The sequence below is a fragment of the Oryx dammah genome, unplaced genomic scaffold (genome assembly GCF_014754425.2).
Source record: "Oryx dammah isolate SB20612 unplaced genomic scaffold, SCBI_Odam_1.1 HiC_scaffold_28, whole genome shotgun sequence".
Lineage (NCBI taxonomy): Eukaryota > Metazoa > Chordata > Mammalia > Artiodactyla > Bovidae > Oryx > Oryx dammah.
Window position 1 is genome coordinate 57434145 of NW_024070212.1, and position 7028 is coordinate 57441172.

The 7028-nt window shown below is 37.5% G+C and overlaps 1 pseudogene; it reads right to left on the bottom strand.

The window, feature by feature from the left end:
* Positions 1 to 755: 755 nt before the first annotated feature.
* On the bottom strand, positions 756 to 1317 carry LOC120856939 (annotated as a pseudogene).
* Positions 1318 to 7028: the final 5711 nt, after the last annotated feature.

The window sequence follows — 7028 nt, forward strand, 5'->3', positions numbered from 1 at the left end:
CTGTATTTTTATGTTGCCACCTGTAATTTTTCAATGTATGTTTGCAGAGCATCATTTCCAGCACATTGCATGCAATTCATGATATTTTAAAATAAAGCTGTTAGCTCACTCTTTTAAAGTTACCCCAAAGAGTCTAAATCCCATAGTACTTTTTTTACCCAACATTATTCATTTTAAATATATGTGACCTAGTTATTCTTTAACAGCCAGAAATTTTACATTGTTCCTTCTTCTTAACTCATGTTTTCATTTCCATATTTCCATTGCTCCCACAGACTGCTATTTTATTGCATATTTTCATACTTGAAAAATTTGTATTGATGACTGCATCTTTTTACAACTATATATTTACATAATTTTGCTTTCTGTTAACTCTAAGGTCCTAGTTTTGTCTCTGGATGAGAGTTGTCGCTAAAATTGGTAGCAGTACACAACTGATCAAACATGGCTATATTACAAATTGATGACTATTTTTAAGCATAAAAATAAAACATATCTGTTAGCAAAATGGAAGGGGCTTTTTTCCCCAGTGGATTTGGAAATGAGTATTATAGAGTAATATTGAGTTTCACCCCAACTCTAATCATAAGTTTGATACTGTTCTTATAGATATAATTGCTGAAGCAGTTTGTTCACAGAAGTAAGTAGATGGGAGCTGAAGGGATTTGGTGTAGCCCTGTTACTGTTCCTTGAACTGGTTTCAACTATATGCCAAAAACCATGTGATGATCCGTTCCTTAAAGTATTTTTTCTTCCTACTGGTTGTCAAATAAGCCTTTATTGAATTACGTTCCTTTGCAGTTCTTAACTAGCTGGGCATTCCACCATACCACTATTGTCATTCATCTATGATGTCATGAGGATGACTGCCATCCACATCAGAGCCCACAGACCTGGCAGTCCCCAGGATCTCTTTAATGGTTCCAGGGTATTCTGTAGCTAAAGACTGGTGTTGCATCTGCTGGGCAATGTGGATGATCTCATCAAAGGTGATGTTTCCACTGTGCTTAATATTTTTCTGCTTCTTTCTGTCTTTTGGTTGCTCCTTAAAGGCTTTGATGATCAAGATAGACACAGAAGGTACCACCTCAATCTGGGCCTGTCTGTTCTGAAGGCTCCATTTCATTGTAGTCCTCAGACCCTTCCAATCACCAGCTGCCTTTGCAATGTTATCACCAACCTCTTTTGGAGACAGACCCAGGGGGCCGAGCTCGGGGGCCAGGACAGACGTGGCACGGATTTCCCCACGGGTGCCCCTCAGGTATATAACTGTGTCTCCTTAGTGTCTAACTTAGGTGACATGGTGAGGCAGCTGGTGTCAGATAAACCTGGATTGCAGAGGACTGAAGAAAATTGCACCTCGGCCTCCTTCAAGCTGAAATCTGAACTAAAGCCATTTAAATTATCGTTAGTACTCTAGCAGGTGACACACTTTTGTTCCCCAGTCATCATGGTTATTCCCTTTCTCAGCACTCACACAGGCTTCTGATTTTCCATGTTTTGTGCAACTGAAGTCAACACACCACAGTATGATGTATAATTTGTGAGAAGAAATACTTTCTTATGTTAAATGGGAAAATGGAAATTGTTAAAAAAAGGGGGGGGAGTATGGAAAAGAGATTGAAAGCATATTTTCAGGCACATAAATTTTAGGAATGTATAAGAATGGAAGTTGAAGGACTTCCCTGGTGGTCCAGTGGCTAAGACTCTGTGCTCTCAAGCAGGGGGCCCGGGTTCAGTTCCAGGTCAGGGAACTAGAATCCGCTTCCCATAGACCTGGAGCAGCAGATAAATAAATATTTTTTTAAAAAGAAATGAAAGTTAAGAATGTGGAATTGAGTCCCTTAAAATTATCCATGCTTTGTACTACTGGGGAGTCTTCATAAACATGGGCAGATATGGTTATTCTGGTTTGAAGATTTCTACTCACTAGTCAGCAGGCATTTGAACAAAAATGATTGGCGAACGAGAGCTTAAGGCAGTCCCAAATACTGGGTATGACATGGTGGTTAAGACAAGAGCTCTGTAAACCCTAACTCTGAAATTTCCTAGCAGGGTATTCTTGAGCAAATTAACCTCTGCTTTCTTAATTACTAATTTAGAAATAAAGGCAATAATGATACCTACCTCATAGGGTTGTACTGAGAATTCGAAGAATTAATATGTAAGCACTTAGAATACTGTTTGACAATAATTACTCAATAAATCATTGACATTCATACTAGGAAATGACTATACATGACTAGAAATGAGTTTCATAAGACTGAGTCCTAAAGAAATTAAAATTCCATATATACTTTGCTCTTAGCAAAACTAATCATTTAATTTGTAAATTAAATGAAAAGTACAAGTATGAGGCAAAGCCAGGTTCCTTGCTCAGAGTTTACAGACTTATGCTACCTCTTGAGAAAACAACAACAAAAATAAAAGAAACAAAAGGTAATATGAGATATAAAGTTATTCTTTCTAGATCAAAGCATAGCCTATGTTAGGTAAAATTTATGATCTGCTTATTTTGAAGTGGCAAGAAAAGCGTTTGATGTGCTCTTTCCCCATCTTTTATAACCACAGAAAGTCCCATTATTTCCATTTAGGATATCTTCCCCCACACATACACTATTACTAAATATACCATCCAAACTTCTGGTGCTTAGAGGTTCAGGGGTTTTGCCTTGCTACTATCATTGGGGCTTCAGGAGATCATACTCAACAGTCTTTGTTAAATGAAAATTAGAGATTTTTTTCAGTATTACTTTATTTCTCCTGTATTTCTAATTGTCCTCACCTCCACCCCATTCTAAATTTGAGTTTTATGTTTGATAGCATATACCATAAGTTATGAAAAAACACAACAAAGAGCTTGAAAACCCTCATTTGAATAACAGTGACTTCAGGAACAGCTGCTAAGATAAAATAAATCCAAGAGAGCTCAGCAACCAGAACACAGTAGCTTTTCTTTTTAAAGGGACAGGCAGATTCACTCACTATTGTAAAACGTTAACCAGTTACTTTAAATCAATACTGTATTTTAATTGATATCTAAGTTTTTCAACTCTGAATTTTTATGGGGTGTTTTATCCTGTATACAGGGGATTCTCTTCCACTGTATTTCAATTTGAACAATTATTTGATGACATTATTGATAGAGGTTTACAAAGCAGAAAATAAAATCCACCAGGAATCAAGCTTTCAGATTTCTTCTTCACTGAGAATGTAGAAACAAAACAAAACAAAACTTTACCTAGTGAATAGAAATAATGAGATCAAATGGAAATTTATTACTAAGACAAAATTGCATTGCCAGTTGCAGAATAAAAAGCTAAAAATTGTTTTGTTGATTACATCTCTGTTTTCTGTACTGGGATTCATATCACAGAAACTCTTCATTAAAGTAGTACACAAAAGTCTGGATTTTAAATAAGGTTAAGTGAAGGGACTTCCCTGATTGTCCAGTGGTTAAGACGCCATACTTTCATTACACAGTGAGTGCGTGGGTTCGATTTCTGTTGGGGAACTAGTATTCCCCATGCCAAATGCCGTGGCCAAAAAATAGAGAAAACAGAAAGAAAAACCCCAACGAACTGAGCTTAGGAAGTAAGGATAAGTAGAACTCTCTTAAGAAAATCCAACATATTAAAATATAATCTTATAGACTGGATTAATAATAAGGAGATTATTTTTCCTACAGAAGTGTCATTCATTATGCAAATAGATTTAATTTTAAATATTTAGCTTCACTAGTACATCTAGATTATGACTTGATTTCTAAATACATCATTTACATATGACTTTTGTTGGAATATATATATAACATAAAGACTAGCCAGAAGACATTGAGCTGAAACCTAAAATTTTCAGAATAGCAAATTATTTCATGAAAAGTTGTATTTATCAATGTGTCTTAATTTTTCTGACCTAGTTAAATCAGTAAAGAAAAAAATAAAATTTAGAAAAATGTTAATATCCAAGATAGTTATAGTTCAAAGCAAAGACACAGTCCCACATGTTCCTACTTCTTCTTTAATTATTTCATTCAGCCCTCTGTAAATAACTCCTATACTTCATTTTTCATTGACGTTTTTGCTCACTTGACTATTTCCACATGTGGCAGTTGAATATATTTGTACCAATAAAATGAAATATCACACCCTCAGATCATTTCATGAAAGTTCTTTTTTCAATGTATTGTATTTGGCTGCAATTATCAAACAACCTAACTAGAAGTGATGTAGACCATGAAGCATTTATTGTTTACTAAAAAGAATGCCCGGAGGAAGAAAACCCCAGGTGGATTTGAGAGCTCAGTGATATCAACATGGACCCAAGTGGCCTAGACAGTATTTCAGTGCAGGCAGTCAGACTCAAGTGTCAATGGATCATTCTGTCTTCCTGGGAAACTGTGAGTTCTTGTAGTAAAAGAAGAAGAAAGAAGGCAGTTGTTAGTTGCTCAGTCGTGTCCGACTGTTTGCAACACCATGGACTGTAGACCACCAGGCTCCTCTGTCCATGGGATTCTCTAGGCAAGAATACTGAAGTGGGTGGCCATTTCCTCTTCCAGAGGATCTTCCTGATCCAGGGATCAAACATGGGTCTCCTGCATTGCAGACAGATTCTTCCCCATCTGAGCCACCAGGGAAGCCCTCTTGTAGTGAGCAGGGACTTAAAATCTCTCAGTCTCCCACATAGTAATCATTTAATAAGTATTCATTAAACAGTTAAGGAAATTTTAAAATAAGAGCAGGAAAACTAAGACTATGTGAAATAAAAGGGTGGTTTGGTATTGAATGATGTCACAACTATTCAAGTTAAGGCTGGATCTTTGTGCTATGTGGTTTTTAAATAGATTTCAGTATAACTAAAAAACATTTTAGGTCATTTATAGTCTTCCTACTTCCTTGGAGTCTCTTCTGTTGTCCTCTCAATGCACAGTGTTTAAAATTTGCAAGTATAGAAATGAGGACTGAGCCACATTGCTCTGTATGAGAAAGGTCTGGAGGTCACTGTGGTCAGCAAGGTAAGCTGTGTGGAGTGTTTCTGTGCTCCTATGTTCTGCCTGTGCACCCACTGCAATTCCTAAGGGAAATACTTCTCTTTTGGTAATACAGTGTTTGAGAACTACTCTGGTTGGTACCTGATTAGTTTTCTATGGTAGCCCCTTATTAACTGTTGGAGTGATTTATGCAAAATCAAATTTTACATGACATATCAATTTTAGGACAAAGAGAAAGTTGAAAATCGGAGTTAGAGCTTGGTAAAAATTACTAGGCTCAAAAACAAATGAACAACAACAACAAAACCCTTAACAAATGAAAAAAAAAATCCACTTTCAAAAGAAATGATAGAGCAAAACATTCAGCACACCAGACAAAAATCTAAAGCACTAACAGTGAAATTCCTAGAAGATGATCAAGCATTTTGTCTGCTGTTCTGTTTGTCTGTGGTGGTGGGGCTGGATGGGGGTAGGGTAGTGACAAGCAACAGGATGGGTAATGGATAGTTTTCTGAGAATCTTCACCTGGGTAGAGATGAGAAGAGGGAACTATAGTGGTCTGCTTTATCTGCAAACTCAGCCAGCACTTTATAAATGGCATAGGACTCGTTTCAAGCCTAAACTATTACTGGCCTAAATCCAATGGGATTGGCCAGAAATGAATCATCTTTGGAAATGCAGCATGATGCAGAGACTCCCTCAGGAGCTAGAGGAGCCAAGCACAGCTAAGAGTAAGGCTACCTTTTAGACCAGGAAGCAGAGCTAAAAATGGTCTGGTCTCTGCCTACTGTCAGGCTTGCAGAGTCAGATTGTCCCAAGGCCCTAGCCACTTTCCTTCTCCTTCATGGAGAACTCCCTGGCCACTCCAGCCCACAGTGAGGACTCTGAAGTCTCAGGGCCTTTGGAATTTGTCCTGTATTTTGTAGTTAATGACAAACAGCTTAAGTTGATCTTGTGAATCAAATGAGGTTATAGATATGAAAGTCCCTAGTACAGAATCTAGCGAGACTTTGTTTTTCCACTCTGTCACCCCTTGAAAGACAGTTCTGGCCAGGGCATAGAAATAATGAAAGTGGGGGCGTTCAGGAGAGGTGACTCAGCCCTTCTTCTCATCTGTTATAGTACACAGGCCTTGACCAGCAATCTTCCTCACTAGATCCAGAAACTGTTGCTGCTATTGAAATAATCCAGATGGTATGAATTACACCAGAAAGCCTTTATAAGTTGGCCCATTATTATCCAGATTTGAAGATACATGTTATTAGAAGCAATGTGACCTGCATGCTTGCTGGGTTATTTGAAAATCAGAGCCTGTTTATTTCAGCAAAATTAAAATACTTTAAAATTGTAATAATACATACTTATAAAAATTTATATATCACAGGAGTTAATACAATGTAAAGCAATTTCACTTTTAACAGTATGGTTAGCAACCGTCCAGTGAAGGTATGAAGAGGTTGGGGCTACAGAGGCAAATATGATCAACAAGGTCCCTGCCTTCATGGGGTTTACATTCTAGTGGGAGGAAACAGACAATCAGCAAGCAAATAAGTAGACAAACCAGACATGGGATATATGGAAGTGGGATCTCAATGATGGAAAAAAAAGTCACACTGTTGAACTCTTGTTGGAAGAACCTTCTGGCAGACTGAACTGCAGGTTCAAAGGGCCAGACAAGAAAAAAGGGGGCCGCTGCATATAGTATATCACTTTCGTATACCAAAGTGAGCATTCCAAGAGGAGTATAGAGGTCAGATCATGCAAGATCTGGGTAGGAAGGTCAATTTCATCTAAACACTATGAAAGGCCATGAAAGATTCTTAACTGAAGGAGAGGGCAGCAGGGAGAGTCTGATCTTCAGTTCTGAAAAAAAAAAAATAAGGGCAAGAATGGAAGTCTGCAGACCAGACATGTTGGAAGAGATTCACTCACACATACACTGAAACATATAGAGCTTAAAATACATGTACACTCTTCCTGCAACTTGCTACTAGTGTTATTTTTAGAACTCCTCTTTGAAATTATGTTCACAGTCACT